The 13,683-nt window shown below is 35.0% G+C and overlaps 1 protein-coding gene across 2 annotated transcripts in view; it reads right to left on the bottom strand.

Moving 5' to 3' along the window:
* Nucleotides 1–13,683, bottom strand: part of LOC135083714 (octopamine receptor beta-2R) — a 195,766-nt gene that overhangs the window by 5,012 nt on the left and 177,071 nt on the right. The window contains exon 4 of one of the 2 annotated variants that reach the window (XM_063978429.1): nt 1,147–1,369. The gene's annotated coding sequence lies outside the window, so the exon portion shown is untranslated. The remainder of the gene's footprint in view (nt 1–1,146; nt 1,370–13,683) is intronic. The other variant, XM_063978431.1, reaches the window with a different exon arrangement.

Below are 13,683 nucleotides of genomic sequence, written 5' to 3'. Positions count from 1 at the left end.
GACGAAATTAAGTATACATTTTATATCTTCGAGAAGAAAATTTTCTGTACGTAGTATTATTATACTGGGATAACACTAAAAACTAGAGCAGGTGTATAACATGTAAACTATTATTAGGGTCTTCTCATCACAGCGATTAAGGGTTCGTTTATTTAGGGCTTGTACAGTCAAGGTTTGCAGAGTTAGAAGCTTTACTCGACATCAGGTCTGAGGCCTAAACCACTGTAGTCTTGTCTTGTCTGATAATATTTTTAGTGGATACTTCGACATGAGTCACTAATATAATCTCTCCTTAGATAGATTTAGAACCAATATTAGTAGTGACTTTTTGGCAGTTATGTTCATAAATATTATGTGCAATGCGTGTCTATTAATATACTTTTGTAAAGAAAAAACCGCGACCAAAATACCAGATCATTATCCATTTAATGAAGACTTTTCTCATCAAGCAAGCTCAAATATAGAAAGGTCTTGTTATGATCTTCAAATTAAAAAGATATGAATAATGAATGAAAGGAGCCAAATTCTTAAGGTTCTTAATTTGGTCTTCGGTACCTTTTTGGAATATCAAATAATATTTTTAAAGGTGGAGTAAAATTTCACGAAATTTCAAACTAGTTTATAATAATCACGAATTTCTCTGAGCTTTTGGAAAGTTGGAAACGCGAGATTAATTTTTCAGTGGAATCGTTTTCTAAAATAATTTGATAATCAATACTGCTAGATAATGACTTGGCAGTAACTACATTAGTATAAATTAAGACAGTTTAAAGACAGCTGGCAGAGGTCGTGAACCATCTGGTCAGGTCACTGACCGGCAGTTGTGGTCTATGTCTTGATGCTTTACGCATTTCGTTTCCAGTGTTCCGTTCCCTAATTGTGCCAATAGGACCCTACTAGTAAGCCTCCTCCATCTTCCAGAGTGCTGTAATTTTCAACAGGTAACCACTATTCTTTCATGCAAAAATTACTGAAGTGATTTTGATGGAATATCCTCCAGAAAGTTTGAGACCCAGGGAAAAATATAGAATAATATCTATCCCGATTTTCAAGGGGAACACGCGCGTGAAATAATGCATTCTGTAACAGATCAACATTTGATCGAGTGAACCCACGGGAAAAGTAGTATTAAATGTATATTCTCACCTTTATCTCGCTCGTTTTGTTTTTTCTTCACCGCTACCGCGATCATTAGTGTCACTCATCACCACCATCGTTACACTCATAGACAACTCATCACTGATTGTTCACTCAGTTTATTCACAGCTTTCTTCTTCACAGTCTCAGTTTTTTGTTTCTGAGGCTTCTTCGTGTTCATTTTGTCGCGGGTTCGATCCTCCGATGCATCACGCTGCCTTCAGTGTGTCTACTGAAACAATGAAAACGTAAATATTAGCATTGACGTCTTTGGAAAAGTCACTAATTAGCATAGGCCAAGGAAAGGCATTATAGTCAGATGAGTCATCTAGTTCAGTAAATTGTTTAAGTACTTAAAGTATGTTTTTTTATGTAGTTACATAATCTCACTCAACAGTTCTTTTATTTTTTAATACATTTTTTCTTTTCTTTTCTGTTTTTCTCCTATTTAACTACATGATTGAGCAATTCGTAAACATTTTTTTTCTTTCTACTTTTTTTCGTAAAATTGAAATCAAAGTATTTTTTCTTTTGAATATCCTTGCCGTTATCAATAATTTTACCCAAATACCTACCTACCTAAATAGATCTTCACAGTCATGCAAGTTCCATATATCTACCTACATTCGTCAAAATCTCAAAAAACCGACCCAAAAATGTCAATTGGCATACTCGAAATACAAATTTCATGCAATGAAACCAATAAAAATCCGTCCAAATACTCCAATTAAGCCGTACTCCCTCTTCCGCCAATCTGAATAACAAAAGAACCATGAAACGGTCAAAACTGGTACATACCACAGATATATTGAGTAGTCTCAATACCAGCGTAAATACAAATGAGTAGGTCATCTTCATAGAAACGCACCGAGCGTGGTTTGTATGTGAGCGCGCGCCAATACGTATGCGGCGCGCACGCACACACTGACAAAATTCAGCCCACCTCACTCACCGCTAATCCACGTTAAATTTTGTCAGTGTGTGCCGCACAAATTATCAACTCTGTGGGTCAGTGTGGTGCTAAGAGAGTGATTCTGGGCTTTGATTGAATTTTGTAAAAAGAGCGATAATTTAAACAAAATAGGTTTTTGTTTCCAAGTTCGTTGGAGCCCTAACTATACTTGAAATTCCGTAAATGGTAATTTTTCAAATCGTTGATCTAATGGAGCTACGTCAGACGGCGTGTAATTTAGACTAATTCTCTACATTTTATAAAATTAGAATTTTGTCTGTCACAGAAAAAAATTTATCGCGAGCGTCCCTGTTTCAAAAACCGGGATAAAAACTATCCTATGTCCTTTCCCGGGACTCAAACTATCTCTATACCAAATTTCATCAAAATCGGTTCAGTGGTTTAGACGTGAAAGCAAGACAGACAGAGTTACATTTCGCATTTATAATATTAGTATAGATGATCCTACACTTTGATTAAGCTTTCTCTACCTTTTTGCATTATAACCGGTGTGCCATTTCGGGAACACATCCCCTTCCTAATAATACTCGTAGGGCAGACGAAACAGGTGCAATAAAAATAAACGTAATAGGGGTCGGTGTATAACGAATGAGATGCAATAATAGATCATAAGAATTTCGCGCTATATTACGTCCGAGTGTACAAATACTTAATGACCTAAGTTAATAAACTGGTGATTCAGATTTTTTTATGTTCTTGTGTTTGTTTGAAACGATTGTTTTCTACACTAATAATATAAAGAGGAAAAAAGATTGACTGTTTGACAGGTAGGCTCCGAAACTACTGGACCGAATAGGCTAGTTTCCTAAAAAAAATTTTTTTGTCCGTCAATTTTAATATAAAAAAATATTGGACACATACATTTTTAATTGTCAATCAAACAAATTACAAAGTTACGTATAGTGCGTTGAAGTTCCGCTCGACGTCATAAAGTGCTGCACTTTTACGCACTCACTGACGTCACGGACCTTTTCTTTAGAACTTTGGCATGCTTTATCTCTTTACATTTTCATTAGTTTTAAAAAGTGAAAAATACGTGTCGAGTAGTTTTTGATAATAATTAAAACTTGCTTTTTTACCCAGGAAACATCCCCATTGAAAATGTTCGTTCGTTTTTGAAAAGTTTTGACAGACATGAGCATGTACAGTACACGTACACTCACACAACTAAAGCTCACTTGCCTTCGTGAGTTGCAAGAACTATACACGGCATTATTATCTACTATCACTGACCCACAGTCCACTTTAAAGAACAATGACCTCTTCAACAAGACAGGACATACAAATCTCACAACACTTCCTGTAGGATACAACATAACGGGCAATATCCCTCGAATTCGGGACAATCAAAACTTTTGATTATGCCCCATGGAACAAAAGGACAAAGAACAAGCAAGGGAATTCCACTAACTTGTTTATAAACTTCAGTTATGGGTCACGACCCATTTTGATTTTTAAACCTTGGGACAAGTTGGATGATTTTGAGTCAACTCGGTCTTTGAGATAATGATGTTTGTGATGGTCTAAGAAGAGTTTCTTAATTATAAGATTTTAATCTTTCGCGTTCCATTTCAATTAAAATAGTAAGACACGGGTCTTAACGCGACGTTTATTAATGAGTTACATTATGTACTCACGGCTTGACGACGCCGCAAACCGCCTGTCTGCTTATGACCACGGCTGAAACGTCAAGCCGTGAGTACATATGTAACTCATTAATAAACGTCGCGTTAAGACCCGTGTCTTATTATTTTAGTTTCTTAATTAATTGAGACCTTTAGATTCTCTCAGAGACTGTGATGGAAAGGTTTCCCCCTGGTTCATCCATCTATCTATAAAAGCGAAAGGTCACTGATTGACTGACTAGCTCACTCACTCATCACGAAATCTATGAAATTGTAACACCTACAAACTTGAAATTTGGCAGGTAGGTTCCTTATAGGGTGTAGAGGTAGACATCCGCTAAGAACCGATTTACGAAACTCCACCCCTAAGGGGGTAAAACGGGATCCACACGTACGAAGACGCAGGCGGCCACTAGTGTTAAATAATATTCTATCGAGTTCTGTCAGACGAAAACAGTGGCGACCATCTCACTAAGTTTTTTTCATAATGAATTGATTTTTTAACAGATTTATGAATATAATTTATCAGTTTTAGGTATCGGCGGGGTCTATAAAAATTAAAAAAAAAACGGAAAAATAAACATTTCATTGCACAACTAACACTGAAAGTAAATATTGTTAAGCTAATAATATTTCTGATGTAAATTTTACTTCAGCAGCAGGTAGAGAAATAGCATGCTATCACATCTAACAACAGAATATTTCTAGAAAAAACTTTCCAGCAAACGCTTTAGAATGTAGAATTTCCATACAAATCGCAACTTTGATATGAAACACGCCGAAAGTGAATCCACAATGTATTCTAAACATTTAGAACACGCGAGGGTTCCGTAGATACGAGTACAAGTTGTCGGAATTTTAAACAAAATGTTGAGAACAACCATTGAGATACAAGTTTTACAAGTTTGAGAGTATTTAGTGAGGGAAAGGGAACATGGTATCCGAAGTGATGGGTATTTTCGCCCGTATTTCCAAAAAAATACTATGAGGTCTCACAGTGCGCGTGGATGCACAGGGTGACACACGAACCAATCGCAGAGCTCTATTCAACGCTGCACGTTCAATTTGCTGCTTTTGTGAATACGGGCATTAGTGTTATTTAGTAGGCAGTTTCTAGTACCATTTAAGTTACAAAAGTTTTTTTAGTAAAACACTGTTTGCCATTTCAGCAAATTAAACTATTATTGTTTTTTCCAAAATCGGCCTTTTTTGTAGGCACTTTCTTCTGGCTAATGGGCCATGTGCACTGTAGGCATCATTAGTATCCGAAAATATCCGAAAGTAACTGTTATTGTGTTTGAAAAACTATTACAAAGAAACTCAGTTGAAAATGGCGAAATCTTTGTCGATTACAGATTTTTCAATTTTTAAACTAAGTAAGTTATGATGTGGAACATCTTTATGTTTTATGGATTTATAAAATCGACATGTTTCACTTAAGGTATCATCCGAGATATCGAAGTACTTATGATTCACAATTTGATGTCTTAGGCTGGATTGCACCATCTTAGTTTAACAGTAACTTTATCAATAACCGGTGTTTTTTTATGGAATTTGACAGATTTTTGACGTTTTGTTAAAGTCAAAGTAAGATGGTACAACTCAGTCTTTATAATCACAGGTACCTATTACTGACAAACGTTAAAGATTTTTTGAATGCGGAAAGGGATACTTTCGGATATTTTTTACGAAAAACATTATCCATACAGAGTTTCCCAACACTGGCCATTGTATTAACATTATTACTTTAAACAAAAGTTTCGTACCGCGTGCTATGAATTGGAGTTTTTACAGTTGAAATGGTTTTTGTAATTGGTTTAGTTTAAATGCGTATTTGCTTGAAATGGAGGCTTCAATTCTATTGGGAGAAATAAATATTGTAAAGCTGAATTGGCGATTTTGTGCACTTTATTTTATGCCAAATGGAATATAAGTGTAATGGACACGTAGGTAAATGAGCAGTGGGAATATAAAAAGTGTTATTGAGCTTTTTCCATTTTGTTCGGTTAAAAAAAGGTTTTGAATTTGATAATCTGGATTATGGATTATGGTGTGTAATATGGTATAAACATTTTGAAAAGAACACGGCAACAAACTCAGTTACCACTGTTTGCTTGTTTAAAAATATTACTACTGTAGAAGTACTTACTATTAGATAGGTAGGTACTTACCACGCATTCTAGCCTATAAAAAAGTGGACTTATGTATGAGACAGCGTGTTTGCAATCGTTTTTTTAGAAATTCCTTGAGTATGATGATTAATTAATTATCTCGTTTCTTTAATTCAAAGTCAAGGCTTTATTCAGTACTGAGGCTCTTTCCAGGGCGCTTATAACGTCTCAAATACAGTTAGCGCTACCACCACTTCGGGACAACATGTGGGCCAACTATCATTTTTATAAGTCATCAATCCATCAAGTGTTGAGACGATAACGCGTTCGTTTCAGCCAAATGACGTCAACTGCTGGACAAAGGCCTCACCCAAGGATTTCCACAAAGACCGGTCCTGCGCCGCCCGCATTCAGTCGCCTCCCCCAACCTTCATCAGATCGTCGGTCCACCTAGTGGGAGGCCTGTCCACACTACGCGTTGGTAAGAAAAAAATTAAAGACCCACACAAAAATATTGCAGTTTCTCCCAAGGACAGTTTGCTTAATAGCTCATAATCGCTTCGATATCATCTAGTACACTGCACAACAAAATTGCAACTTTTGGCTGATGATCGACTTTCATTACATGATGTTTACTAATTTGACGTCGCTGATTCTGAATCTGCCGTCCATTTTTTCGTAGCAGCTCTTGTTTACGTGTTATAGCTTTCACTCAAAAATTGCTAAATTTCAGTCTTAATTCGCCGACAGTTCAAAAAATACTATGTTTTCTTTGTATAATTTAATATGGTAGCATTAAGAAGTGTTTGTGTGAATTATCTAAATCAATTTTGTTTCATTTGCGGAGAGGATATGTTTAAATAATCCGGTTTAATGTGACAAAGTTCGTAAAATTGGCTTAAAAAAATTAGTTTGGGGACCCAGTGGAAATGAAACATAAGCCTTGAATTCCGCAAAAGGCGTGGAAAAGATGCGTTGAGTTTTTACGTTTATAAACAAATAAGAATATGTGTAGATTTAGGTACGAAACTGCTATGATCTGAAAGGAACCCTTGAACCATCGCGACGACTGTTATTTTTATTTTTGAACAAAAATGGTATTAACCAAAAAATATTGAACTAAATAGTAATTCCTTGCATACGTTTGGCATGTAGACGTCTTTTCAACCCTAAGAAGTCACCTGAACGTCATGTTGATACTTCACATGAGGATTTTGAGGCGAAAACTGTCAGTGTGGTAGAGACTTTGAATGTGACCCGAAATTTTCAAAACCATGTAGCCAAGATGGTTTAAACGATCGTTTTAGAGATTTAGGATCTTCAAGTCTTCCGAAAAGACATGGAATGAGTTATTTTGGCATTTTAATTTTTTTTTTGGAAAATCAGAAAAAATCTTACTATTCTTACACATCGAACAACGTATGAGTCACTTACAAACATGTTTTTTTGGTTGGATGTAATATAAATATCGAATTACACTCTTTTCGCAATCACCTGAACAATTTTATCACAACTCTTAAGGATCTAAGTGAAGAACATGGCGAGCAAATCCACCAGGGCCTTCGTACGATAGAGGGACCCTATCAGGGCCACTGGAATGCACACATGATGGCTGACTGCTGTTGAATCATTCAGAAGAGCTGTCTGCCTTCAGCATCAGCAAGGAAGTCAAATAAAAGAAAGTTTTTTCAACTTAACAACTTCATAAAATAGGATCATTTCTAAAAAAAGAGTGTTTTTTTACAAAAAGACCCAAGTGTCATATTTTTTTAACCAGAGCTGATACAGATATTTCAATCACAGATTTGAAATTGTCATTTAAAATTGGACTAATATCATGTAACATAACCCAATCATCAGAAATGCTGTTGTGCAGTGGTATAAGTGCCATAACGCATCGCTTTACGAGCGCTCAAACGCTTTCAATTACTAAGCCGTAAACACATTAGGTTGATCGCCGTAAACTAATCTCGGCTATCAGCCGGTGGGCTAGTGGATGACCGACAGACGAATAACAAAGTCAAGTGGGTATCAGATGAAAATATATTTACTTTTTTGGACGACCTATGCTATTATGAGGAATGCGAATTTAATTCTGTCTGTCTGACCTTGTCTTCATAATTGCAAAATGATCATCTGAATAGGTATTTATTTTATTTTCATTATTAAAAGTTGTTTTATTAAACAGACTCTAGTGATATAGTCTTTTTAAAAAAATAAAGGTGTATGTGAAGAAGTAATGATATGAATATACTTAACCTTTATTCCATTTATTTATTTATGTATCGTATTCCATTTTGATCAACTATTTCTTCGACATTTGAGTGAATTATTCTCCAAAATTTTTATCGTAATTGTGGTTATAAGTAATTATGTTTTAATTAATTAAAGTCAAGCGATTTCGATTACGTGAATCGCGATAAAGACTTCTTTTTGAGTTTAATAATTTCGTTTCGTATTAATTTTCCAATTTTCCATACTAATTATTTAGTTTACCTCAAACTATACAGAGATTAAGTTACAGCAATTAGATAAACTGTAAGTTAATTAAACTTAATTATAAATGGATTATTGTTCTTTGAGCGTTTCGCTGAAATTTAATCATCAATCGAAATTAAGACTGTTTTATAAAGTTTATTTAACCTTCTCAACTTTAGTTTCTGGAATTGAATAGTTTAGAATAACTTTGTCAAACAGTAAATAAATTTAACGTTTAACCACAAAGAGGTGAAGAATTTGCTATTTGAACGCTCTATTTTATTTAGTTTGTTGTTTTCCAGACTTTTAAGCTTTCATAATTTAGATAGATACTCGTACAAAGAACGCTGATAATTATTTAGACAATTTTCTTTCATTGATGCAATAGGTAATAAAATGTTATAATAGTGTGTATGATAATAGGCTAGATGACAAAATTTCAATTATTTGTCCGTCAGACAGATAATTACAAAATATTAGACTCATATTTTTTATTTTCTTTCATAATTCAATAATAACAGTGCTACATCGAGTTGAAATGGCGCGATACGTCACGCTTGAGTAGAATTTTTACTCAAAAGTGACGTCACGCGATATTTCAACTCAATAGAATACTGTAATTATTGGATTATGGAAAAAATAAAAAAAATATGAGTCTAATATTTTCTAATTATCTGTCTGACGGACTAAATAGAATTTCGATTTAATTACCTAGTCATCATCCCTATTTAAAACTAAGATAGTAACATTTCAAACTATTTGAATCTTTGTATCTTATGTTTACTCTAGGTCTACGTTAGGTCTAGGTTACGCATTTAAATAAAATCGGTCTAAATATTGAAATTCAACTCTAAAATACTTCTAAAATCTACGCTTGAGTTAAATGGAGTTGAAATATAAAAAAGAGTTGATCTTCAAAGTCAAGTGGAATAGTATTTCATTCTTCAATATCGATTTCACCAAAGCTTATAAAAACCAATTTCGACAGAAGTGTTTTTCTAAGAATATTATCGATGTCTGCGGGAGATCTAAGGCCCACAAAGATCGGATTTACTTTGGTTCCCGTTTATTCCCAGGGAACCCTTGAAATAGCTCTCTCGAGGGTTCTGCGAGCGTTTGGTACATGCCTGATAAATAGCTGAAGGATAAAGGGAATTCTTTTATTTAGGTTACATCGATTCGGGCGAGGGTCAAGTTAAGATTGCGACGTATAGCTATTTCAAATGTTCGACATTCGCAAGCAAGTATGGAATCACCCTATTTGTTAGAGATTGTAAGAGCTAAATGACTAATAGAAGATCAATTTTAAAGGTAATAAATATAGGTACTTTTAATTTTATACCATAGATACTATAGTCATTTGGAACGAAACACAACAGGGTACTTCCATACTTTTGCTCGTAAGTATAGTTTAGTTTTACGCGTTTACCTATTGAAAGTGCACTCATAGTAGGAAATATTTTTTCTAAAGCAGATCTTGAGTTTTAACTAAAACCTTATAAACTAACGTCATAAGGACGTAGTGTTTTCTGAACTACTATTGTACACTCAACTCTAAGTTCATGTTACTTCGGGTTAGTACACAATATCTAAAGTAGCTAGTTTAATTTTTGTTGTAAAATTGTACCTATTACAAATACTTAAGATACCAAAGTGTAGCTGGATGTACAATATGCACTCTAAAAGAAATAATGATTAAAACTTCACCAACTTTGACTACTTCAACACAAAATAGGTAAATTATTTCTACTACTTAAAGGAAAGTAAGCTTATACATCTTACTGTTTGACACAGGCCTCTCCCCAACTAACATACCTACATAGTATACTCTTAATATATTTTACCACACGCGCTAGTGCGGTTAGCCGCTTACCTTACACCCCTCTACGGGTAAGGTAATTTTATAATATTACTAATTTACTACCATATATTATTATCACCTTACCGGTACTTATTATGCAAATTAAAGACTATGAAAATCTTTATGAAAAAACAAACTTATTACATGTTGTAAAGGGTGTTTCTTGTATTAAATACTTAAGAGGTTGACATCGGTGACAGAGTTTCTTCCGCCACTTCTTTTCAGCACCAATTTTTATGGTAGGGTCCCGAAACCATGGCAGGACAAGCTATATTTGATGTAATATGTGCCCTCTGTCATCGCCGTTCGTGCACTGTCAATCGCCTCGAATTGATGCGGTTACTATCCCTTTCCGGGTTGATAAATGTGTGACGTCCTTTAACTCTACCAAAACACATCGTCCGCTTAAACAAGGCGCAGACCACCGATTTTTAGTTGGCCGATAGTTGTGCCCAATTTCAAATTGTATGAAGAATCGGCCAAATCAATGCGCACTTTCATACATGCCCATACTGAACCGACTCAACTATCGGCCGACGAAAAATCGATGGTCTGCGCCTAGGCTTAGTTACAAGTACCACCATCAAACTACCATTAATATTTAGTACTAGGTATTTACATTCACTATGGGGTTCTATCCCTACAAATGGAGGGTCAACATCAAATACCCATCTACATAGTTCCCGCTGCGTAAAGCGATAGGAGATTATCGTATTTGCATACGCACTGAGCTTTCAATAAAGCTCTTACTCGAACTAGCTTAGTATAGCAAATTAATATGTTTTGTTCACATACAATATGTCATATTCGTGGCCTAAAATACCTACAATCATACTTATACTAGCGGTCGCCCGCGACTTGGTACGCGTGGATCCCGTTTGGGGTTGAATTTTGCAAAGTCTTATCATAATTGATTTATGATAATATTATGTATTTTGCCGTATCTGTCTATTCGCGATAAACTGAAAACTATTGAAACTATTTTCATGCAGTTTTAACCAATAAATAGAGTGATTTATAAAAAAGGTTAAGGTGTGGTAGACCAATATTCACGCGGGCGAGGTCGCGGACAAAAAATAGTAAAACAGCAAACACAGAATTTTCTCCGTTTTTGAATAATCACGCTGCAAATCTCCTCATAAAGAAGAAAATAAGATTCAACGTCTTCCAAAATCGCGTAAATTAACGTGAAAACAGACTGCATCAATTTTTCCTGTCCCGAAAACTAATTACTGTGCCAACACTCATTACATCGAGAGTGACTGATGGCATGTCATCGACCTTATAATGATGGATGATGACCTTCGACCTTATTAACAGAACATTTAAAGGTCAGCTGGTGGTGGAGAGCAGCCAGCTCATTGCAGGCTAGCAATAATAATCATTAACACAAAAATAACTGAAATTATGTTAATGTTATTGCTATACGCAGTTCCTTTGATGAAGAACTTAATGTTTTATGAAAAAGTTTGTTTTTGCCCACGGCTTTAAGCTTGTTTTTAGTCAACAATATAGCCTATGTTCCTGAAAGATAATGTATCCTACTAATATTATCCTACTTCCTCCTAATATTATAAATGCGAAAGTTTGTGTGGATGTCTGGATGTTTGTTACTCTTTCACGCAAAAACTACTGAACGGATTTTGATGAAACTTTACATGATTATTGTTTAAAACTCAGAATAGCATATAGGCTATGATTTATATCGATCTGTGACACACTTAATTTCAGGCGGGTGAAGCCGCGGGTCAAAGCTAGTTATAATATACATTCTAATGGTGAGAGAAATTTTTAAATCAGTTTTGTACTTTTTGTGTACAAAAATACGTTTTTTTTCTCTTTATGATATTAGTATGATAAATGCAAGGCACTTCCTAGTTTATTTTTATCAAGAGCTTGAAAATTATGCAGTTCTATAAAGTTTACGAGTTAACGACTGCATTTGTTAGAAAATATTAACAATAATAATGATTATTATAATTGTAGCAACAAAAAGCAATACAGGTCTTATTAATAATACCTATATTCTAAAAGAACAAACCGTTCTATTTTGGTTGTGTCTCCACGGGTCATTTGATTGGATTTACTGGCTCATATCTGAGTAGTTGGGTTTACTCGTAAGAGCTTCGTGCATTATAAATAATACTGATAGGTCTTAATATCAATAAATGTCAACGATCTACATGCTTTTAGATATCATTAAACCTATCATAAATAATAATCCTCCTACTAGTAAAAACCTTGGAACCTTCATTATGGAAAACCTTGGGGGAGGCCTTTGTCCAGCAGTGGACGTCATTTGGCTGAAACGAACGAACGAACGAACGAACTAGTAAAAAATGACATAGTTTGTGAGAGTGACTGGCTGTTTTTTTTAATTATAAAGTAATTTTATTTTCTTATAAAAATTGTATGATTCTGGAGATAGTTTAAGACCCAGGAAAAGTATAGGATAGTTTTTATCCCGGTTTTTGACGGGGACAGCTAGCAATAACGACTTTCTGTGATCTGTGACAGTCCGAAATTGAAGCCGTGGGCAAAAGCTACTACGAGTAGAGTATAGTTCTTGTAATTCATGAAAGTGCGTGAGCTTTACTTGTGTGTGTACGTGTACATGCACATATTGCACATAACGAGTGTTATGTCTATGAAAACTTTTGAAAAGCGAACAGTAGCGAGTCACCACACATGTAAAGCTCACTCGCCATAGGTATTACAGTTTTTCATACAAGCGTTACAGCTAAAATAAAAAAGACAAAAGACGATCTCAAATCGTTCCAAAATTTTAAACACAAAAAAGTTTAAACACTTCAGTTCACACGAAGCGAAATGAAAGTCTTTTTTAAAAACGGGTGTAGGATTTTTATTGGCACCTTTGTTATGGCTGAAAAAAACCCTCAAAATCTCTATTGATAACGTGCCGCGTGTCAGGAATATCCGGTATCTGGATTCCTGGACTTTTTGTAACACAACCGAGTTCGGTGAGGGCTTTTGACAAATATTTCGGATAGGGTTTACAAAGCAAAGGATTTTCTGGTTTAGATAAACTTTATAGGTATTTGTATCTTCTATTTACTTGTCATTGGCTGTGTTGGGTTGGGTATTTTAGGTAAGTATAACTACAAATAGCTTTCCGCCCGCGGCTTCGCCCGCGTGGAATTTTGTCTGTCACAGAAAAACTATATCGCGCGCGACCCTGTTTCAAAAACCGGGATACAAACTATCCTATGTCCTTTCCGGGACTCAAACTATCTCTATGCCAAATTTCATCAAAATTTGTTCAGTGGTTTAGGCGTGAAAGCGAGACAGAGACAGACAGACAGACAGAGTTACTTTCGCACTTATAATTATATTAGTATAGATAACGGGTAAACTACATATTACAAAAACTATTTCAGAGAATAATATTGCTTGTTTCCAATTCACTAGGCCTACCATTATAATATTAGCTGAACAATTTTACATAATTTCAAATGAAAAATAGTTCAGCTAACATTT

The sequence above is a fragment of the Ostrinia nubilalis genome, chromosome 24, assembly GCF_963855985.1.
Source record: "Ostrinia nubilalis chromosome 24, ilOstNubi1.1, whole genome shotgun sequence".
NCBI classification, from domain to species: domain Eukaryota; kingdom Metazoa; phylum Arthropoda; class Insecta; order Lepidoptera; family Crambidae; genus Ostrinia; species Ostrinia nubilalis.
This window is presented reverse-complemented; position numbering and strand designations above follow the sequence as displayed.